At 42.8% G+C, this 24,410-nt stretch overlaps 1 long non-coding RNA gene across 10 annotated transcripts in view; it reads left to right on the top strand.

Annotated features, from left to right (window-relative positions):
- The first annotated feature begins 239 nt into the window (after positions 1–239).
- Positions 240–24,410, top strand: part of LOC138288080 (uncharacterized) — a 472,675-nt gene continuing 448,504 nt past the window's right edge. Inside the window, exon 1 of one of the 10 annotated variants that reach the window (XR_011202326.1) lies at positions 240–794. This is a non-coding gene — a long non-coding RNA (uncharacterized lncRNA). The remainder of the gene's footprint in view (positions 795–24,410) is intronic. The other 9 variants (XR_011202329.1, XR_011202330.1, XR_011202331.1 and 6 more) reach the window with 9 other exon arrangements.

Here is a 24,410-nt window from a genome sequence, read left to right as displayed (position 1 = left end):
AAGGTGTCCACGGCCATTACAGAGGTCCTACACTATCATAAAAATAACAGTTTAAAGATGGCCGTGTCGATTGTATTTACTAAAACTGCATGGACATAGAAGAAAGACTTTTGGTACCTTAAAAATCAGTCCTCTCTTAACACAATTCAACTACGTAGTCGCAAACATTGGCTTGCTCCACGTTATTCCTCACATTTTCTTACTCCCTTCGAAGCCAGGTGGGCCCGTCACATGCCTGCTGCTTTTACCGAGTCGACGAACTCCTATTCGCCCTTCATCTGCGTATGCTGCATAGCAGGTCCTCCTTCTCTGTCGTTGGCATCTGTCACATGATATCTATGATATAATGAGGCAGCATTGGTGAGAGAGAAGCACTGGGAGAGCCCGGGGCTACCAAAACACAAGGAGGGAGGGAGAGGATGGGAAATAGAAAGTACGCAACCTGCAGCCTGGAGCCCACACAGTCAGCCAGAGAAGGGCAGCAGCCGCCGCACCACCTTCCTACGCCTCCTCTTAAACCTCTAGCAGCACAGCAGCCCGCTAGATCCCAGGAGCAGAAGACATCACAGAGATCAGGATCACAGGCAATACACCTGCCGGCCGACCGCCTGTTTTAAAACCCCAAAGGGGGTGATAAAGAAGCCCTGAAAACAACATTCCTCATATTGAACTCTATAAATATGGGCGTGAGATATATAAGACCAAATTACATCTCGTCCATTTTTCTTTTTTAACTCGTGGACGCAAAACGACGTAAAGGAAAAAAGAAACTTAAATGGAAGGCAGACAATGTGGTATGTATTTTGTAATCTGTATATTTTTTTATTTTTACATAGTGCAAGATCTTTAAGAGGTACACTGCAGTTCATACTCCAAATATTGGTAAACTGTTATTGGCTAAGTATATAGTTTTCGGGCTAGAAAGTTTTCTGAAAAAATTACAAATACCATAAAGGATGGTTCTCGAATTAGATATTGCTTCGATACACGGATTAAGCAAGCACAGGAAAGCGGGTACAGTACGTCATGTTCTTTGAACCTCTGTATGTTAATTGTGTCAGTGTCGTAAATTCTGCCATGTGAAAGCTGTCCCATCCCCACACTAGTAAGAAGAGTGTGGGAATATTAAGCTTTACACGAGCCAATCTATTCCCATCACCCGGCTTTCTGCGCCCTATTTTTGGAGTAACGTCACGTAACCGCACCACCACTACATTCAGCAAAGAGCTGTTATAAAATCAAGGTGCCGCTGTTGTAGTCTTCTTACCAACAGTACAGCGCATCACATACCCTGCGTGGTAGTTGAGGTACCACTTGCAGTGTGTTGCAGTAATAACCTCTTTAGTCAAGGGCGCCCAAAGACCAGGCAAATGTGAATTCGACTCTTAACTAAATAATTGTTTGTGGTAGATTGTATTTATGGGCTGCTAAAAACGTGATCCATGTTGTAATTGCATTTTACAGTAGATGTTTGGGAGTTATTTTTCTGTTTTGTTCAGTACTTGACATTTCTAAAAAAAAAAAAAAAAAGACGATGTTTACCTAAATGGGAAGTCGGTACAAGGGGATGGATAATGCAAATTAAAATATTCAGTGTCGCTAGGAGGAAATGTTTTGGTTCCTTGCCACATGGCTCCGCTGACGGGATTGAGTTTTTTTTCCTTCTCTTTCCCAATGTCTGCATTCCAATTCATGTTGCGCAGATGAAATTCAAAGTTGAGGTAAACACGGGGAGGGGGAGCTCAGGATCTACTGTTTACATCCTCGGCTCTTCCTCCTCCTCCTGCAGCCTGACAGGAGCCTCAAATCCTAGCCCCATCCCCCTGAAGCAGGAAGGGGAGGGTTTGGCTCTCAAGGAGTATATATATAATAACCCTGACAACGTGTGTATCGGCGCTGTGCGCTGGCTAAATAAAGACGACTGATTTTTCTACTGCGTAGCAACACAGCGCATTAATCCAACTAGAGGCTGCGTGCGCATTTTCGTACCCCTCCTGTTTCTTTAGTAAGACGGTTAGCTTCATAAATAATAAGGACACAATTTAGGAAGGGCCAGCGTGTCATTTTCGGTCCTTATCCGCTATTTAAATAAGAGTAAATGACTCGGCATCAGTAATAGTGTTCTAGTAGTCGACGGTACACGTAGCATATTGGGCTTCTGTTACCAGCGTAGACAGGTAGCCACAGGGATTTTGATCCCAGGCATATTACACCCCTCAATGCTAGAATTCCCTACGATTAGAAGTGGGTCTTGAAGACGCATGGCACGATACATAAAGAAAGATGCTTACATTTAAGTAACAATTACAGCCTTTCTCCCATTTAAACAAAAACGTACTTGCCGATAAAATGGCATATAATTCATGTAAATTGTTTAGGGAGAATGTACTTTAATATTTAGCCATTAATGAACATACGTGCCAGGTCTCAGCTTACAAAGCAGCTCAGATAACCTGAAGCCCAAGGTGAGTATGTTGAATATGTATGTACGTAGAGGATTGATGAGGCATATGTTTTAGGCAAATTGTGGTGTATTCTGTATGTTGAACACTGAAAATATCTCAAATAAAAATAAAGAGGTCAATGACAGCTCAATAAAGAACCGGAGTTTTGTTCCTCATTATTGTGACTCATTTGTCCATTCTCGTTTTTGTGGATTTTTCTAAAGTAATCCATACTCTTCCTTTCGAGGGTCATGTGATACCATAACTCTTATATACAGCGTTTGATTCACATGGGTGAGATCAATGTCGCTTTCAAAAAGAAGTGAGGGTATTTGTCGAGGTAGATATTTGGAACCGTGGCGCACTTGGGATATAATAAATTAGTTTGGAGAAGGCGTTAAGATCATGGGGGCGGCTTTCTCGATATTGTATTGGGTCAGAAGCACTGTAGATTTCAGATGTGGTTGCATGACTGCACGTGTGCGCCTTTTGGAAAGGCAGCGGACCACTTTAAAGACGCGTCACTTGCACTTCTTTTCCCTCCATTAGAAACCAATAAATGCCAAATGTGCTAATCCGTTAGGGTGACCGGACAACCCAATTCAAAGACTAAGAAAAGGGAAAAATCCCTACCCTCGGCACTGTGACTGACATGAAACAATGGGACTTCCAGGGAAATGTGTCAGGAGCTGCTTAGCCAAAAAACCGAGCTCGTGTTTGAGAAATGAAACGTGGATTTTCCATTTGGGAAAAGGATGGACAGTTTCAGGACTGAGCATCAGGGTGGAAAATATATGCACTGACAGATAAAACCAAATATTCAGATTTGAACGCTCCTTAACTATAATCGTGTCAGGTAATATGACATTAAGTGGCACAGAGATAGTAGCCCTGTCTCTCTTGGATATAACGTGTTTATTAAACTAACTGATATTCTATGTAGCGAGCACTGCAAACCTACTTGCATCGATCTTAAAGAGATGGAGGTGGATGTCAGTAAGTAGTTCAATAGATTCCCATGCTGAACTACTTTAACAACGTTGACTGTTAACACGTATACCATTTGTTAGCTATTTTTCTTCCTTGGCAAAGCCGTTTGCACACACTTTGTTATGCAGAGCTGAAAATGTGATGTTTTCATTTGCATTCCCTTTCCGGCCCTTAATTAGGGATTGAGCTAGGGGAGGGAATGCAGTGAAAACTGAGTGGGTTGGAATTGTATTAAATTACTCGCCCCTAAAGGAAAGAAATTACATTTTGGATGTTCATCAGGGCAAGTATAATCGCTCTTACCCACTGGGCCATGTTAGCCTGGTATTCATCTGAGCAAATGCTACTCGTATGTCGACCTCTTGAAGTTAAAAGGCTAACATGGTCCTTTTTGGGATATGTACCTTCCCTGCAGTCACTGTACAGATCTCTATAGTGCGCGCTGGCGCGACTGTTTCTTACTGCCTTCAGAGCATTTCGAGAGTGCGTTGCGTGAAAATGAAGGCTTTCTTAGCTGCCTGTGGAGGAAAAAGTAGAGGCAGTTAAACTAAAAGAGATTTTTTGGGCATAATATGGGGAACGGTTCCCCCTAAAAGAGCAACGCGTTGGCAGCTATTCATGACGTTGCTGGGAAAGTCTCTGCCTCCCCAAGATGGGCTGGAATCTGCGGTTTGCTGGTGCCTGCGATGCTTACCAGCCCCCTGCAGGTGAGCAGCATCTTCGGCTTGTGTCGCAGCAAAAAAATCCCTTTGTGAGGGGAGCTGTGTGCAGGCAATTCATCATTTGCATCGGGGCCCATGCTCCTTCGAGGACTACTGGAGCTGTACGCTAGAGAAAATACATCTTAATTTCTTCCAGGTTCTTCTGTCTGATGACGGAAAAATGCTTTTATTCATATTGATGCAGCACTTGTACTTTTAAGCAGTTTTAAAAGTGAAGGTACAATACATTTGCTGCAAAAGTCTACGGGTTGTGTCAAAAATAAAGTGGCAAATGTAATCTTATTTCATCTGACAGATCTGGGTGCGTAACAGCAAGGAAACCAACGATATGGTCATAAGCTTAACCACAAAGAACCCAAGTGTTTAAGAGCCACATAGATTTCTACTTCCTAGCTTTCTATGACGATTGTGAGCGACTCATCCAAGATAAATAAAAGTGTTTATTTTTCATGTCTTGAGTTGCAGACTCTCCAGAAGGATTCCTCATCCATGTGCATCCAACGACTTAGGCCCTGCTTACCAGTGTTTTTGTATTTTCTGACATACAATTAAACCAGTTTGCAAAAGGGCCAGTATTGTGAAGTGGGTGGTAGTTACTGCTTCTGGTAATTATGGGATATGTTAAATATCAAAAGATCAAAACTGGCAGAAGAGGAGGGGGGGCACGCATATGGTACGAACTTTACGATGAAGATTTGCAAGAAGATCCCGAATGTTACTCCAAAAAAACTTGTAATGTGTGCTATTTATCGTACCCAATAAATAATGTACCCCCGGGTTTTATTTATGTGGTGCAATAAAAAGTAATTCGATTCAAACAAACTGTATAAGGGCCTTAGTTTCACATTCTTGCATGGAATTGGGCCATTGCCAGATTTGATGACATGTTCTAAAGCCAAGTCCTTTTATTCAGAACAGCTCAAAGAACACAGTGCCTAACCGATGATGCTGCCATGCTCTATTTACCTGTCAGATGTGTGAACCTTAGCAGTAGCCTCTGGGTACCTCTAAAGCAGTGGTCTTCAAACGTTTTAAGGCTGTGCCCCTCTCTGCCCCCAAAAGAAAAATCACCTACTCCCACCCCCCACAATCTTCCTGTTAAATTGGCAATTTTTAGATATGCAATTAAATACATGATTGCCAAACACACTATTCTGGTCAGCGTGGTGTTTTAAAGTATAAAAATATCTTTGCTTATCAGAAATGGGCGAGAGAGGTTTGAGGAACATTTGGAATCCTTCCCTATTTGATACCTACTCCCAGCCAGGATATAAATGACTAAATATATTAGTGATGACCCATTACAGAGTGGCTTACTAACACGGATCTTTTTCACTTATAACAAAGCACTGATATAAGCAGTATGCCTTACTTGGCTAGAGCCTTGCGCACCTCATGAGATCAAATAAGGCCTCCCGGTTGGAAGACTTATGCTGTAGAGCATAGAGATGCCCTTTTTCCTGCCGAAGCCGACAGTGCTTTCTCCTTATGACGTTTTCTGGATGAGAATGCAACGCATAAAAGTCTGTGAATGTTGCTGTCTTCAGTGTGAGTTCACTTAGGATTTCAGTAAAGGAATTCCAGAAACCAGGCAGGGACGAAAGAGAAGAAAATACTGGGGTGGGTGTGCTGAAAAGGGGCGTGTTTCAATGATTACGGCAGCCCAATCAGCTATAAAAACGAAACACAACAAATCACACCCCCTGTAGAGGACAACCAGTGCCATAGTGGATTTACGAGAAGGGCAGATAGGGGGAAGAACCTCTGGCCAGGAGCATGTGGTGCACATGGACAACACTGTCAAAGGAAAAATGCCCGAGGGCTGCTGTGAGGCCCCGAGCCAGGGCACCAATGGTTACTACCTTTCGTTATGGGTTTGCTTCCACCAAGTAAAATTAATACACATTTAGGACCTAATAAAAATGAAATAAAATTCGTATACAAGTCTTGAGCCATGTGCCATATTATCCGAATGGAGACAGTCGCCGATCACAAGCCTAAGGAAAGAAACGACGTAGGTTCAAGCAAGACTAATCTCGTTCCATATCTCAGTTGCTCCTACTATAACTTTAGCAATATCAATTGAACCCGGGCAGGAGGCATGAACATTGCAGACACAAATATAAAGCATTTAATAACATAGGGCCCTCGGAACCTACGTTTTGTAAGCTAAGGGCATGCCCGCTGAACAATTTGCATGATTTCTCTGTGCGAGGCCTGTTTTTATTATTTATTCAGACTTATACTGAAACCATTTGGCATTGGTCTTGTTCAGAAAGAAGTTAACTAGTAGCATAACACTATGCGAGGGGTGTTCCTCGCGCATTTTCGTTTAATGTTACATAACTTTAAATTTAGTTACAGTTCCTCTGCTCGTTCTTTGAAATGTTACATAATCGGTTTAGGGTCAGTAAAAGAAACTTACAGTTTGCAATAAGCGTGCAGCTAATTCGTGGTGTCTAAATCTGTTTGGTGAACCCACATTTCTTAAGGTTCCATCGGCATTTGTTATTGTTGAAGATAACTACATCGGTGTTTGGGGGAGAAAGGACGGTGGCGGCCTTTCTCGTCTATCGGCCCTAGCGAAGGGGAGGTGCCCGTGGGGAAAGCTGGTTTGCCTTTGACGCGCAGCGCTCGCACGGAATGTGTCGTGCTCTGCGGTGCTCAGGGACCCGCCTGCTGCCGGTGTGGCGCACTCTGCGCCCCAGCTGGCTCGAATAACAAAGTGCGTCACACCAGCTGGAGGGAAAGGGCGAGGAGCGCGGGAAACACCCCCTCCTGCTTTCAGAGGGAATGCGTCACAGGCGGCGGGCAAGAGGCCACGCCCAGACCTCGGACAGATCAAAAACAAAGTGCGTCACATCGGGTGCAGGGTGGAAAACGCCCCGTTTCCGCAGTAACTGAGGGAGGTGCAGAATGTGCCGCGTTTACCTCCTTGGTGGCAGGTTTAGAAGACATTTAGCGTTCATATCGCCACATAACACGGAGTGCGTCACAAGCGCCTTCCAGTAGAATCCGCGAGGCCGTCTCCGCTTCAGTTTACAGGACGAAAGGACGAAATGCGTCACGGCCTTCTGGAACGCATGGCGGCTTTTAGGGAACCGCCCCCTTCATGCACACAGGAAGAGGCGAGGCATTTAGGAAATTAGAAGTTGTTTAGATTTGTCGTGACCGTGGTAATGCTCCGTAATTTGGGTTTGTTATAGGATTGTTAGTTATTTTCATATTTATGTTAAAACACGAGGGATGTCATTTTTTTAAATGTTTTTTTTTAATAAAGATTCAAACATTATTATTTTTTTTTTTTTTTAGCAGACCTTTAAATGGGCATATTCTGTCCGGTACTGAGTGCTTACACTTTTTTAATTTGAAAGGAAGAGTACCTGCACTTTTCAGCACAGTTGCAATATATTCAATGAGAGAATACAATCACTTCTCAAGAGCAAGTAGGTGCTCTGAATAGAGAGGACCAGTACTTCTGTATTTCTATTTAAAACTCTGCCGCTGAGAAACACAGGAGGGAAGATTACCTGTGGGCTGTTTTTTTTTTTTAAGCTTACCAAGCGGCCTCTAGAAAGGCATCTACATGTGTTAAAACCATACCTCTTGTGTGATCCACATTACAGGTAGTCTCTGTGTTGGGAAATGTATGCAATTTTACTATCCATTCCTCAGAGATTTGAGACCGTAATTATTCAACAACCACTAAAATCTGATAGTGGTTTTGAGATTGTTTCTTTAAGTTTGTGGCTAATTGTAATATGTTTGGCCAAGGGGAATCCTACTGTGGATATTTGAGACTAAATTTATTAATTTGAGGGATTGTTTAATGTTGTGATTTAAAAAAAAAATTTATTCATGGTTTTTGTATGTTAACTAGGGAAGCTACTAGTCAGAGAGACATGTACACATTTAGGGATATTGTAGGGGCGCATCATGTCTAGTTGGTTTGTGTGTAAGGGAAGTGGATGATATAGTAACATGTCTGTGTATAGGCCAAGTAGGAATGCTGTAGAATGTGGAGTGTGAATGCTGTGAGATTATGATGACGTATGGAATGGTGGGAGCTACGGGCTGGGGGAAGCCTGGCTATTATTAAGAGCATGGAACCCTAACAGAGTTATCAGGATGTGGCTGTAGTCTAAGGATAAAACATGAAATAAACATCCCTCCTACTTAAATGGCACCAGTATCTTGCAAAGCCGCAACAACAGAGGTTTATGTACTGTGGTGTTTTCTTGCTCTTTGATCGTGGAGTACTGTTACATCGAATTCGGTATTTTTTTGTTAAACCACCAACAAAGCATGCAAAATTTTACAATGAGAGTAAAAATTACACATAAGACACAGTTAATAGAGTTTGGTGTTTGCTTTTGTATCAGAGTGAAATGAAGGGGTTGTCGCTAATGCTCACCAGTTTAGTTCCTGTATGCAACAATGTTAAGAATAGTTTTGAGTAACCTTGTAGGAAGCTGCATATGTGTGCCTGTGCGTTTCATCTTTGTACTTTTTTTCTCAATCCAGATCTTTCATTTTAGGTACATCTTGACTATAAGACAACGTTTGAATTGTTAGAACCACACACTTCTGAGAGTGCTGCCCTGATTACTCAAGATGGTGCTGTGAGAAGGGCTGATCTTTAGAATCCTCCTAATGATTCCTGTCAGCTGACAGGAGCTTGAGTTACAAGGCTCAAAAACATTGCTTTTGGTCTCTATTTTCCTCCTTCCTGATTCACAATGTAAGAAATTGGATTACTATTTGGGGTGGCTGATTATCCACCTCGGAGAATATTCACAACCAGTGTAAGTGTAGACTCTCAAAGTCACTAAATTTAACCTGCGCTCAACCTCTGGTAGCTGTGGTAGAGAACAGACATGCCTAATTCTGCGTTATGTGTAAAGTATTTATGCAGAACTAAAACAAAAATGCAGTAAGAATACAAAACAATAAAAAGGCCAAAATGAACTAGAGAAATATAGAGTAACATTTAATAAAGACAATGACACCAGAGTGATAACAATCTAATAAGGGGAAACCGGAAATATGATTTTTATAAATATTTCAGTAGAAATAATGTCAAAAAGCATGAAAACACCAATGTTTGTCATAGATCAGGACCACAATGAAATATGGGTCAAACACACCAACCAGGGTCATCCTGGTTAGAGATTTTACCTTCTGACTTAAGCCCTTTAAATTCCAATCCACTACAGTAGTACTCTTCTACCCCCCCCTCACCCCCTGCCCCCCCTTCTCAGGACCCAAGGGGAGGAACTCAGAGACTCTCACGGTGTCAGGCAGAGGCCAACAGCAGGGTCCATTCCAGGTCCACTTGCCACTGATCATCTGGGTACTTATAGAAAAAGACATCTTCCAGCTTGTTGTCTCCCTGTAGCCACACAGCCAACCAACTGTTGGAGTCCATTTCTTTGCCCTGTGTACAAGAGGGAACAGGTCCAGTCTTTCAGGGCTCCTCTCAGGTCACTGACAGCCTTGCACTAGCTGGGTGGTGGGGTGACTGTTGGACATGCCCTAACCAATGGGGTAAAAGTTTCCAGTGACTTCATCTCTCACTTTTTCAGTAGTTTTGTTTTGCCTTACTTCAAATATGCCATGTGCTGGAGCATTTTCAAAATGGCAAAATTCTGAGGCTGCACTAACCTTGGCTCTGAGGGCTGGGGGTGCACATGAGCGTACTATGGTGATCATAATGTCCTCCCACATCTAACACTAAAATCCAGTTTGAGGCAAGTACTGTGCCCATACCAAACCGAGAGACATGGCAGACCAGCCCGTTAACTGTTTTTTGGAGGCATTTCGTACCATTTTCACACCTATTCAAGGCTGAGCATAGGCTAAGAGTTGGCTGAGGCCTATACTCATTAGCCTTGTGGTAGTCCAGGAGAGTAAAAGATCATTTTATTTTCTAAATGTTAGTTTTCCTTAAAGGTTATTCATATTTATCTTCACTGTTAAATAGGATTTTTAATACATATTTTAAAATAGTGAATTCATTATTTTCCTAGCTGGTTCTTTTCCCAAGGTACAGTATTAGTATTTTAATGTGTTCTCTGTTTTTATGCTTAGGACAGCTAGGCCTGCTACAGGGACTATAGCTTTTAAATACCATGCACCCTACCTTGTAGACTATAAGGCTCACATAGGGGAAGACTTACTAATATTATAAGTCAACGTTTTTGCTATTAAAAGGGTCAATTTTGGCAGGCCTCAGTGCATGTTGTTTGCACTGTTACAATCCAGGCTGTGGTGATAGGCCTAAAGCCATGTTTGTACTACTACTATAGTAGGTGGTACAATTAATGCTGTAGGTCACTAGTAGCATTTAACTTCCAGGCCTTGGGTACACTTCACAGGGACAAGGGCCTTCTAGAAAAGTAAAGTATGATTATGCCACTTCAACCATGTTTAAAGGGGCAAGCACGGGCACTGCATAACTGGTTAGCAGGAGTAACATGCACAGAGTTCTAAGGCCAAGAAAACAATAGAGTCCAACAAAAGTCAAACAATCTGGATGAAACGCAGGTAAGGCAGATTTCTTACGTGCATGTTTTTGTGGGCATCATTTGTAAAATCTTATGCAATATACGATATATTATTGTTAGAAGGATTAGGCACATCAAGGAAATACCAATAAGAGAGGGAGAGTATGTGGAATGGGCCTATACAGAGGCAGATGTATTTTACCTATCAGGAAGGCTGTTTTTTTAATACCAAATGGGTTCCTCAGAGGTTTATCCTGCACAGGAGTATGGAATTATTTCCACTTCTGGATAAAGTCCTACCATAGTTGTGAAGAGGGTAGGGTGCACAGTGTTGTATGCTTCAATGTTAAAGCATTCACTTCAGCATGGCATTGCGATTTTTATAACATTCAGCTTTTCTCAGCTCCGATTAATTGCATTGTAGTCTTTCAGTTTCGGGCCACAGTGGTGGGCCTGAGAATCTCAAAGATTTATGGATGCTGAGATTGAAGTTAAGAGCATGAATTCCTTTTGCCCAGTAAACTTAGTGGTTTATTGTGCATGTCCCTGGGGAAAATACAGAGAAAATACCCAGAAACAGATTCTTCTGCTTCTTCTTTGCCTTCTTCACTGAAATAGTTAAGGAGACTTGAGAACGTCTTAAGCTCCCTTTATAACGAGCAACAGTTTAGAGTAATTCATTTCTCACACCATTGTATCAGGTAAAAGTATGGCGAGAAACCACTTGCTATGAAGCTTTCAACATCCCATATCTCGGGGATGCAAATCCTGGGAGAGGAAAGTAAGGAAAATCTGCGCACACGGAACAGCGAAGGAATTACGTTTGTGGGAGAAGTGTTTTCCGTGCTAACCAGAGTTAGTGTAGTTATGCGATAACCTCCAGCCTCAGCATAAAACATATCCACTGCCTTGTGATGCAGCTATTCCAATAAAAGAAACAAATGGATATGCCCCATAATTAGTGCATCTTTGATGTCAATTTCAAAATGAGGACATGGTTAAGGTGTACTGTAATTGATTTATGTCTGTTTCCCCCCCTAATCGATAAGAATAATGATGATCTAAGTGACAAGCCACATGGATTGTTTGACCTTGAGTCTAGTAGGCAGAGTAAATATATCCACATAAGTATTACTTTATCCTCCAGTGGCACACAATGGCTCAGAATTGCATGAGGGCACTCACTCTGCCTTTTACTTTACTGGTGAAAAGACCTGTGTTCCTACTCCGTTTAGTATCCTCCAGTGGCACACAATGGCTCAGAATTGCATGAGGGCACTCACACTCTGCCTTTTACTTTACTGGTGAAAAGACCTGTGCTCCTACTCAATTTAGTCAGGTCTCCAATTGTAGGACTCTGTATTCAGGCAGTCATATTGTTAGAGCCAGGGCTTGTTGTCTTTCTGATAGGACATGGGGATATTTTTCCTGGACTGTCATATTTACAAGGCTGCCCCATTCTTTAAATTTCCTGGGTTCTGCTTTGATGTTTTTAATATCTGCGATTTCGGACCATTCTGTCAAAGGGGACTCTCTGGTTAATCCAAGCACAGTTCTTACATTTCATAGATCGCAAATGTGCCGATGTTGGATAGGAGAGTGAGGGAGTATTGCTCAAAAGATATAGTATGTTAGACCTGTTTAAATTATCTCAGGGCCCTCTATTATTAAATTCTGGAGTGAAGATCAATGCTGCTATTTTGGATACCGACTACTGCTCAACATTGTCTCTGTACATATTGACACTTGAAGATATCAGTTTGCCATCTTACTCTATACTAGTGTCATTATGGTTGTGGTGTGGGCTGGAGTTCTATTTGTTTTGTGGTTGCTCCACTGCCCTGTCTCTGTGCGTATCGACATGTGAAGATAGCAGTTGCCCTCTTCCTCTATACTAGAATGGTTCCAGTGATGATGTGGAGTGGAGTCCTGTTTGTTTTGTGGCTACTCCACTGGTCTGGTTACATCTATCTGATGCATTTCCTTTAGCGCTCCGACCACTGACTCCCTAGCATCTTCCTTAGTGCTGAACTAGCTCCAGGGATGGTGTAGGCAAGAGTCCCATTCATTATGTAATTGTCCCAATAAACTGGGTGGATTAGACCAGTGCATTTCTTTTGGGGCTGCTAGTCATGTTCTCCTCGATCGTTCCGGTCTGTTACCCCTTGGATGGGCTGATTGTTTCGGACTGCGTTTACAAGTGTCCTGACTAACTCATATGGCTCTTTAAGAGTTTTCAAACATTGAATACTTGATTGTGGGGCAGTCTCGGTGTGATTTTGTCCTTATTCCGTTGAGCATAACATTTCTAACTGGAATGATTATTTTGGCAGGTCTGGTTGGATAATTTTTGCGTGTCTAGCATCAGGTAAAAAATTTGGTAGTTTGCCATTCCCTCCCAACCTAAGTTTGTTTACAACTGCGCTCAAGGCAGCTCTTCCTTAACCTCTTCGTTGCGGGCGTCGGCCACTGGCTGACGCCCACACACCCTCCCTGGTGCGGGTCACGACCAGTGGCCGACACCAGGCCGAGGATTTTTTTTCTTTTTTAAACCCCCCCCCGGGAGACACGGAAGCTTCCGTGTCTCCCCCCGCCCCCCCACCCGCCCCTTTGTGACGTCAGCGCGCCTCGCGGCGCGCTGACGTTGCAAAGGTGTTTTCCCCATCAAAGCAGGAAGCAGCCTTGCGGCCGCTTCCTGCTTTGATGGGGAAAACGGCCTTTCCCACGTTCGGGAAGGCCTCGTAAGAAAGGGGAATCTTCAGGTTTCCTGGTCCCCCGATCGCAGCACAGCTGCGATCGGGGGGCCAGGAAACACTTTGAAAAGGCCTCGTAAGAAAGGGGAGACTCTCCCCTTTCTTATGAGGCCTTCTCAAACTGTTTCTGGCCCCCGATCACAGCTGTGTAGGAAACCATACAACAACTAAAAAAAAATAGATCTATATTTATATATCTATGTAGATAGATATATCTATGTACATGTATATATCTATAGATATATCATGTACATAGATATATATTTATATATAGAGGTAGATCTATATATACCAAAGAGATTTATAAAGTGTGCTACTCACCTGTGAGGGTCTCAAGGCGCTTGGGGGGGGGGCGGGGGGAGGGAAAGGGGCTGGCAGGTTCACTGTTCGAAAAGCCAGGTTTTGAGGCCCTTCCTGAAAAGAAGTAGGTTTTGGGTCTTGCGAAGGTGGGTTGTGAGGGCGTTCCAGGTTTTGGGTGCAAGGTAGGAGAAGGATCTGCCCCCGGTGGTGGTGTGTTTGATGCGGGGGACAGAGGCGAGAGAGAGGTCAGCTGAGCGGACGTTTCGTGTGGGGGTGTGGAAGGTGACTCTCGAGGTAGGCAGGGCCTGTGTTGTGGAGTGATTTGTGTGCGAGGATGAGGATCTTGAAGGTGATCCTTTTGTCAATGGGGAGCCAGTGGAGGGATTTGAGGTGTGGAGAGATGTGTTCGTGTCGGCGGAGGTCGAGGATGAGTCGTGCTGCTGAGTTCTAGATGCGTGTAGTTTGCGCTTGAGTTTTAGAGTGGTGCCGGCGTAGAGGGCGTTTCCGTAATCAAGCCTGCTGCTGATGTGTGCGTGAGTGACAGTTTTTCTGGTCTCTGTGGGGATCCATTTGAATGTTTTTCAGTATACGGAGTGTGTTGAAGCATGAGGAGGTGAGAGCGTTGATTTGTTGGGTCATCGAGAGGGAGGAGTCTAGGATGATGCTGAGGTTGCGTGCGTGGTTGGCGGGGGTGGGTGCAGGGCCTAGCGTGGTGGGCCACCATGAGGGGTCCCAGGTGTTTTTGTGTGGGCCAAAGAGAATTATTTCGGTTTTGCTTGAGTTGAGTTTCAGGTGATTGGCTGTCATATATATATCACTTTTGTCAATATGTGTGTGGTTTCCCTGGGGGGAAAAGGGTCCGACTTGTCTAGTGGCAGTTTTAGTGCCATAAAGAAGCGCAGAAGGTTTATATGCCTACTGCAAAGAGCAAATCTGTATTTTATGTAAATAGCTGAGTACATTAGCAAAGTCTATGGAGAGATGAAGGGCACTTTTGCTGGGTGGTAATGAGGGAATCCGAGGAGGAGGGAGTGGGAGCACCAATAATGATTGTTGGACTGGGCGCAGGAGGTGCTAAAGACTGTGACGAATGGTATGTGACAAGGTGTTTTTTGAGTGTCTTGAAAGTACGTGCTGATTGAGGGAAGAAGCGCAGGTAAGGTGGCCTCTACTGTTGCACGTATCTCACACACCATCGATTTTGTGACTGTCTACGTAGGCTAGTGTTTTAGAGCAACAGTTTAGCCAATAGCAGAGATGGCATCTTGATGGATGACTGCTGCCTGCACTCGGGTTATAGAGGACCGCTCTGACATAGGATCAGAGACTGAGACATCAGATACTGAGACAGCATCTGAAGGATAGGACAATGGCGCAGACTCTGGGAGTGATTTTTCAGTCAGAGGAGTCCCATTCGATAACTCCTCTTCCAGTACATTATGAGGGAGGTGATGAGGACAGTCCTGCTGTCCCTTCGCAAGCTGTTTGTGCAACTGGGTAATAGTGGGTTAGGCCAACCCAGAGAGCAGGTGAATGCGGCGGCAAGCAGAGAGAGAGTGCTCTCTTGGGAGCTCCCCAATTTAGTTCAGCCCCAAATTCCACCACCCAAATCATATTGTGGAGACATCAAAATTATCCATGGCAAAACAAACTGGTTTTGTAAGGCAGGCACCTGTGTGTTTGGTCCTGGATTCGGCGGCCATATAGAGAAACACACTAAACCCAAACATTTCTGGAAACTAGACATTCGGGGGAGTCCACAGAGGTGTGACTTGTGTGGCTTCCCCAAAGTTTTCTTACCCAGAATACCCTGCAAAGCTGAAATGTTGAAAAAAAACTCAATTCTTCTCGCATTTCTGTCACACAAACTACAGGAATATGCTGGGATCCACAATATTCCTACCACCCAGTGACTCCTCACCTGTCCTGATAAAAACACTACCCCACTTGAGTGCCTACACCTAGTGTCTGTGTCAGGAATGGATCACCCCAGGGTCAACAGCTGCCTCACGTAAGGACCAACATTGACCGTTGTGTGATCTATTCCTGTCGCAGGCACCAGGCCTAACCACACAAGTGAGGTATCATTTTTATCGGGAGGCTTGGGGGAACGCTGGGTGGAAGGAAATTTGTGGCTCCTCTCAGATTCCAGAACTTTCTGTCACCGAAATGTGAGGAAAACTTGTTTTTTTAGCCACTTTTTGAGGTTTGCAAAGGATTCTGGGTAACAGAACCTGGTCCGAGCCCCGCAAGTCACCCCTCCTTGGATTCCCCTAGGTCTCTAGTTTTCAGAAATGCACAGGTTTGGTAGGTTTCCCTAGGTGCCGGCTGAGCTAGAGGCCAAAATCTACAGGTAGGCACTTTGCAAAAAACAGCTCTGTTTTCTGTGATGTGTCCACGTTGTGTTTTGGGGCATTTCCTGTCGCGGGCGCTAGGCCTACCCACACAAGTGAGGTATCATTTTTATCGGGAGACTTGGGGGGACGCTGGGTGGAAGGAAATTTGAGGCTCCTCTCAGATTCCAGAACTTTCTGTCACCGAAATGTGAGGAAAACTTGTTTTTTTAGCCACTTTTTGAGGTTTGCAAAGGATTCTGGGTAACAGAACCTGGTCAGAGCCCCGCGAGTCACCCCATCTTGGATTCCCCTAGGTCTCTAGTTTTCAAAAATGTACAGGTTTGGTAGGTTTCCCTAGGTGCCGGCTGAGCTAGAGGCCAAAATCTACAGGTAGGCACTTTGCAAAAAACAGCTCTGTTTTCTGTGATGTGTCCACGTTGTGTTTTGGGGCATTTCCTGTCGCGGGCGCTAGGCCTACCCACACAAGTGAGGTATCATTTTTATCGGGAGACTTGGGGGGACGCTGGGTGGAAGGAAATTTGAGGCTCCTCTCAGATTCCAGAACTTTCTGTCACCGAAATGTGAGGAAAACTTGTTTTTTTAGCCACTTTTTGAGGTTTGCAAAGGATTCTGGGTAACAGAACCTGGTCAGAGCCCCGCGAGTCACCCCATCTTGGATTCCCCTAGGTCTCTAGTTTTCAAAAATGTACAGGTTTGGTAGGTTTCCCTATGTGCCGGCTGAGCTAGAGGCCATAATCTACAGGTAGGCACTTTGCAAAAAAACAGCTCTGTATTTTGTGAAAAAATGGGATGTGTCCACGTTGTGTTTTGGGGCATTTCCTGTCGCGGGCGCTAGGCCTACCCACACAAGTGAGGTATCATTTTTATCGGGAGACTTGGGGGAACATAGAATAGCAAAACAAGTGTTATTGCCCCTTATCTTTCTCTACATTTTTTCCTTCCAAATATAAGAGAGTGTGTAAAAAAGACGTCTATTTGAGAAATGCCCTGCAATTCACATGCTAGTATGGGCACCTCGGAATTCAAAGATGTGCAAATAACCACTGCTCCTCAAAACCATATCTTGATCCCATTTTGGAAATGCAAAGGTTTTCTTGATACCTCTTTTTCACTCCTCCTATTTCAGCAAATGAATTGCTGTATACCCAGTATAGAATGAAAACCAACTGCAGGGTGCACCTCATTTATTGGCTCTGGGTACCTAGGGTTCTTGATGAACCTATAAGCCCTTTATATCCCCGCAACCAGAAGAGTCCAGCAGACAAAACGGTATATTGCTTTCAGAAATCTGACATCGCAGGAAAAAGTTACAGAGTAAAACATAAAGAAAAATGGCTGTTGTTTTCAGCTCAATTTCAATATTTTTTTATTTCAGCTGTTATTTTCTGTAGGAAAACCTTGTAGGATCTACACAAATGACCCCTTGCTGAATTCAGAATTTTGTCTAGTTTTCAGAAATGTTTAGCTTTCCGGGATCCAGCATTGGTTTCACACCCATTCCTGTCACTAACTGGAAGGAGGTTGAAAGCACCAAAAATAGTAAAAATGGGGTATGTCCCAGTAAAATGCCAAATTTGTGTTGGAAAATGTGGTTTTCTGATTCAAGTCTGCCCGTTCCTGAAAGGTGGGAAGATAGTGATTTCAGCACCAGAAACCCTTTGTTGATGGCATTTTCAGGGAAAAAACCACAAGCCTTCTTCGGCGGCCCTTTTTTCCCATTTTTTTGGAAAAAACTAAATTTTCACTGTATTTTGGCTATTTTCTTGGTCTCCTCCAGGGTAAACCACAAACTCTGGGTACCATTAGAATCCCTAGGATGTTGGAAAAAAAGGACGCAAATTTGGCGTGGTTAGCTTATGTGGACAAAAAGTTATGAAGCCCTAAGCGCGAACTACCCCAAATAGCCAAAAAAGGGCTCAGCACTGGGGGGGAAAAGGCCCAGCAGCTAAGGGGTTAAAGCGATCACATGATTTTAACTTTAGAAAAGTGTAGCTTAATTCTGTGTTGTCTTTTAACCCTAGAGATGCTGTTGCTTATGTCACAGAATAAGGTTCGTATGCATGTTCACACTTCAATTTTGGATGTGCTTCGATGTCACTTATTCTTACTGAGATTTCACATTTCATTTTTAAATTTTCGTTAGTGCTCTAACTCTAGTGATGCTGCATCTTTCGACCTAGAACAAGGATTTAATGTATTCATGCATGCATTTTAATTTTGACTGTCTTCAACAGCGCTCCCTTTTTATAGATTCTTTTTTTTGTAGCTTGTTTTATTTTGAATGTTCTTTTAGGCATTGTAAATATTTTAAGTAATCATACAATAAAGTACTATACATACATACTGTGATCCCAGCAACATCAAACCCTCTGGCCAGGCTTAGCTGACAGGTGCTGCCAAATCATTCTTGCCTGATATTGATGATAACCTCTGCCAGTGAACTTGGTTCAAAGGTCAATGTACGGATCATGAAAATCATGAGGAGGTAAATAAGGAAGGGTCAAAGTCAGCCACTGAACTGGAAGGAGATGGTATGAGTGCTTTTGCAACACAAATGCTTCACTTAACAGTCTCCAAAATAACAACATCGTCTCCCCAAGACCAGGAGTTGGTGTAAGGACTATATAATTGGAAGACTGGGCAGGTCAGGTGGGATATTGGGCAGAGGTCATTCTCTTGAATCTCTCAGCATCAGGGTGGTGGGAAAGAGGGTGGACAATAACCAGGCAGCCCAGTAAAGTTGAGTGTATTATTATTATTATTATTTTTTTTTTTTTTAAGACTGGGAATATCTCACTACACCAGGATGGTCTGACAGCTGTGCATAGATTTGTCTACTCCAGGTCACTTCTCTCAGTGCCCAGCAACTAAAACTCTGCTTCCGCTATTAGAAACGTCAAGCATGGCAATAAGTGTGCTCCCCATTGTTTTGCTCCTCCATGCTTTATTCTACTTTACCATGATAGTATACCTTCTAAGGTCAAGGAAGTGCAGTCATAAATTATCTTAATTTTCATTTGCTGGCTGGGCGTGAATTGCTTTTACCTCTTGAAAACTTCAACCATTGCATTATTTTAGCCAATTACCTAGAGTCATTCCCTGGGCAAGATGGTGACCGTACGCAGGAACCCGATGCGTATTAGTGCTCTTACCCTCACTGGTCTTATGAAGCCCTGTATGAATAACCCAGTCAGACTATCCTGAAAACACTTCAGGTCTCACAAGGTGCATGCTTGTTTGCATGTTTCTTTTTTACGCTCCTATTTTCCGTTAAGGTCGTGTTTTTAACTATGAAACATCTTTCCTTGCTGGCCATTCAAAGGAAAACAGAAGAGTTATGGACCTATTTTACAGGTAGCCCTTACTGTTACTTTAACTGGATTTCTTGAGACTTTGCATGAATTCTGCATTCCAATCCAGAGTATACCTCAAGAGGTGATCTTGACTAAATCTATTTACCCATACAAGCGTTGGAAGAGGGATTATCCTGTGTTATGGACATCAAAAGAGCAGTTGTTGTTTGTTCATAAAGGGGTAGATTTTTTCAAAGTTCAACAATCTTTTAGGACTTTTGGAGCATGTGAAAAAACGAAGGAAGACCTGTAAACATACATAAAGAGGAGAAAGGTATCAGATTGGCGGAAATTGTAAGCTGACAACATGAGAATCATCCAGTATGGTTGTTTGGTTTTATTGTTTCTAGTTTTAAGACTGGGAGGAGTTACCATTTGAGGCTGGAGTCCGGTAGACTTCCGCCCACTATCCTCTGTTCAAACAAAGACTCCCCTGTATCCACAAAGGTTTCATTGTCATCAAACAAAATGTGTTAGAAGAGGTATGGAGAGGTAATGCATGTATTACTTAATGGTAATCTTCACTAATCAGTCATACTCGCAAAGTCCTTACACCCTGCAGTCTCTCCCAAGAGATGAGGCCTTTGGGTCAGTTTGACCTTGTCGTGATTGGAATATTTTGGTTGTGCAGCCACTTTCATAGAAACACTCCTGTATGAGTGGGGCTGCAGTCCCAGATGCCCAAGTTGAAGAATCCCAAATTTCTGTCTCAGTGGGAGATCTATTACCTACTTAAGGAACAGAGAGAGAAAGTGTAGGGATTCGAGTAATAGTGATAACCAGGCAGTAGGTAGCGATGAGTGAAATGTTTCAATTCTATTAAGCCTCTCAAAATCACCTAGCGACACATTTTAGTAATCATTTTCAGCTTGCCTGTGCCATTACAGACAAGGATCAGCCACATGCAAATTAGCATTGTCCCTGCTACATCAGGGATTGTGCTGACTGAACTGCTAGGCCAAGCCTCCTCTGAATAGGACCATCAGCAACCCTTAAAGTAATGCCGACTTCTCCACCCACCCTTGGAGGACAACAGTTTCTCTGTGCCCTGGGTGGGGACCTGTCTGGGACTTATCCCCAGTCTACCGACCCCAAGTGAGCAGAAAGCCTAGTTGATGCCTGGGATAGGAATAAATAAACGAAAAAGAGTGAGGCCCTGGCATTGGAATATTTTACTGAAAGGCCTCTGTGGGAGCTTTGCTGTATTTTTTAACTAAACCTGCTGGTGTGCACATTCAATATAGTATCTCACAATGAGAGCATACTAAATTTACTTGGTTAGGTGCCCCCTGTAATATTTCTTTCGGGGACATGTTGTACACCAAGGTTATTCTGTGAGGCTATCTTAATGAGGGGATCCAGTTTGTAATTTCGCCCAGTATTTGCCATTTTCATTAGTTTCAAACTATCGGTTTGAAATTGGTGTAGTGTGTGTCTCTTTTCTCTCGATCATGGTTTTCTAGCTCACAACATTGCACTGAGTCAGCCTTGGACTACTTCAGAGTCAGAGTTTACATTATGAACTATTTGAGAAATGTACAAGGAAAGGATTTCACATTGAGGACTCTGTGGTAACTGCACAAGGAAACAAGCATTTTTCAATGCAACGGGTCTCGCATTTGTTTGAGTTAGAGCTATTAGTGTTGTAAAGCACAAAAAAATGCAGCGCGATTGCACTATGTAAAATGCAGCACGATCGCTCTGCGTGGAAAATAAACAGATAAAGTAGTCCAGACTTCAGGCTAAAAACATCGAGCCTCGTATGTTTTTGGTACTTTACAAGTGCTGTGTAGGTGGGTGAAACACCGGAAAAGGCATGACGTATGCATGCCTTTCACAAGTGAAAGCACGCGGATTTTAAAAGGCAAGCCCATGAACCAATGTAAGTGACTGACGTGGCATGGGCGTGGTTTCAAGCCTAAAGAGAGATCACAGAATGGACGGAGCACTTCGTGTTCGCCCATAAAATGCACCCATTTTGAACTACTTATTAAACAACATGGGGAGATGCTATATATATATATATATATATATATATATATATATATATATGCAAAAAAAGAGAATAGAGAACTCTGGGTAGTTCCCAAGTTTAGGTGGAGAGCAGCTCTAGTAAGGAGCACCCTGCAACACCAGCGACACTCTAGATTTGCTCACCTCAAATGTCTGTTTATCTAGCAAAGTTTTTAAGCATTGGATCAGCACAGTGCTATCCACGCCGAGCTAGATAGTGACAAAGTCTTTTGCCATTTGTACAGCAAAGTCTTTAAACATAGGTTTGACACAGTGTCAACCTTGCCGAGCTGTAAAATGACAAAAGCCATTTACTATTCCAGGCACAGTATTACAGCTTTGGACTGGTAAAATACCATCCAAGCCAACCTGGAATGAGTAAAAGCAACCCCTGACACGTGTTTCGCTCTCATTAGAGCTCATCAGAGAGGTTTAGCTTTGTCCAGACACAAGGGAGCACCCAGTATAAGTCAAAACAAATCCCTTTCAGGGTTAGAGTGCCGCATAAATTATGCAAAAAAAGAGAATAGAGAACTCTGGGTAGTTCCCAAGTTTAGGTGGAGAGCAGCTCTAGTAAGGAGCACCCTGCAACACCAGCGACACTCTAGATTTGCTCACCTCAAATGTCTGTTTATCTAGCAAAGTTTTTAAGCATTGGATCAGCACAGTGCTATCCACGCCGAGCTAGATAGTGACAAAGTCTTTTGCCATTTGTACAGCAAAGTCTTTAAGCATAGGTTTGACACAGTGTCAACCTTGCCGAGCTGTAAAATGACAAAAGCCATTTACTATTCCAGGCACAGTATTACAGCTTTGGACTGGTAAAATACCATCCAAGCCAACCTGGAATGAGTAAAAGCAACCCCTGACACGTGTTTCGTTCTCATTAGAGCTCATCAGAGAGGTTTAGCTTTGTCCAGACACAAGGGAGCACCCAGTATAAGTCAAAACAAATCCCTTTCAGGGTTAGAGTGCCGCATAAATTATGCAAAAAAAGAGAATAGAGAACTCTGGGTAGTTCCCAAGTTTAGGTGGAGAGCAGCTCTAGTAAGGAGCACCCTGCAACACCAGCGACACTCTAGATTTGCTCACCTCAAATGTCTGTTTATCTAGCAAAGTTTTCTTTTTTTGCATAATTTATGCGGCACTCTAACCCTGAAAGGGATTTGTTTTGATATATATATATATATATATATATATAACACCAAGATCTGACACATCCCTAGTTCAGGTGGAGCTAAAGAGGTCTCGGTTTCATTCTTTACTTTTGTAAATTTTAGTATATAGTTCAGGAATGTAAGTATTTTTTCTTTTTAAAAGTAAAATCACTAGAATTCGATTTATTAAGAATTCCTAGGCACTTTGTGGAGTTCTTTAACATTTATTAAATAACTTCAGTTGCTTTTAATTAGTTCTGTTGGTTTTACTTTGAATTTGTTTTAAGTACACTGGTGGTATTCAATTCCTGGTATAACAAAAAGGCACTAACTGACTTTAATCGTAAACACTGGGATTGTATTGCTTAAGCTGCATGTTTAATGACCAGTAACCTTTTCAAGTTGAATGCAAAAAAAAAAATGGATGTGTTGGTTCTAGATAATCCTCCTTAGACCTGGACCTCAGTTTGGTAGTGATTGTATCTTGGCTTATCTGAAGCCCCTGCTAGTATGATCAAAATATTGGTGTTACTATCAACCATGCTGTTATCTTCTACCGGCATAGTAAGAAGTTGTTTGCCGGTACGTGTTATTTCCATTTGAGGAGCTTAAGGAAAATTATTGCTTTCCTCTGTGTTGAAGGTCAAAGGTTGGTGATCCAGGCAGCTATCTCAACCCGTTTGGATTATAGGAATGTAGTCTTGCTTGGCTTGCCTTTATCTTATTTGTCACCTTCTGATTCTGCAAAATGCAGCTACCATATGTATCTGCTATGTAATGTACATCAATGCGCTCTGTTAAATCCCAGATTGACGTCCTCCAGAGGTTACTAGTGGATAGTGATCCTGTTTCATACTTTGACTGGTGCATAAGGCAATGACTGTCTGGCACTAGTTCTGAGTATCTTTGCTTTTGGCTTCTGCTTCATGTGCCTTCTCTCATGCTTTGTTCCTCTTCTCATGCACACTTGGGTGTCAATATTCCATTGCACAAACCTAGGTAGATACTCATTCTTTGTTCTTGCTCCTGTACCTAGTACACCAGAGGTAAAAGGCTCTGCCCTTAAGAGCGAGCGTGCCTGTGAGAGTGCAAGATGTGCAGCACAAAGACAGAGCAATTGGCATTGCTAATGCTGGCTAAAGTTGCTCCTACAAAGTTTCAATGTTTCATTGTAACATTTTAGCTTCATGCAATTTGAGTTTCTGGTTGGGTAATGTTTCCTTTTGGATACCTTCACAAAAAAGTATAGTAAAATGCATGGCACATCTGAAAAGTTTATTTCAAGTCATCATTACTAAAACCGCCACATCAGTGAATTATTATTTTTTAAATGTAAAACTTTAATGGAAAGCATACGTTAGCCAGGTTTAGGTGGCAGCATATTTGTTTTCCTTATTTTTGTGCCGTATGCTTGCAATAAAACTTTTTTCTTTAAAAGTTTAACCATTGTACGTACTATCATCCGAAGGTCAGACTTTGCCTGTGCGTGTTCCTCTTTAAAATGCAGGTATTTGAGAAAAGATAGGTAATTGACAAATATGGTACATACCCCATTAAAATGTCATGTTACGGATGCCTTTTTTGCAGTGAAAAAACCATGGGAGGAATATAGGGAAATTGTTGCAGTACATTATGACAACTACATTGAAAATGTTCAAGCTAAGCGAAAGAGAAGTGCCTTTCCTCATATTCAGACAGGCATAGGAATTGTGGAACGTGGACTTATTCAGGTGGAGCTGGATCTTTAGCTGGTAGCACATTGGGTGCTGTCACTTTAAGACCGTTAGTTAAGCTCCGGAAAAACAACACTTGAAG

Source organism: Pleurodeles waltl, chromosome 4_1 (genome assembly GCF_031143425.1).
Source record: "Pleurodeles waltl isolate 20211129_DDA chromosome 4_1, aPleWal1.hap1.20221129, whole genome shotgun sequence".
Taxonomy (NCBI): domain Eukaryota; kingdom Metazoa; phylum Chordata; class Amphibia; order Caudata; family Salamandridae; genus Pleurodeles; species Pleurodeles waltl.
This window is presented reverse-complemented; position numbering and strand designations above follow the sequence as displayed.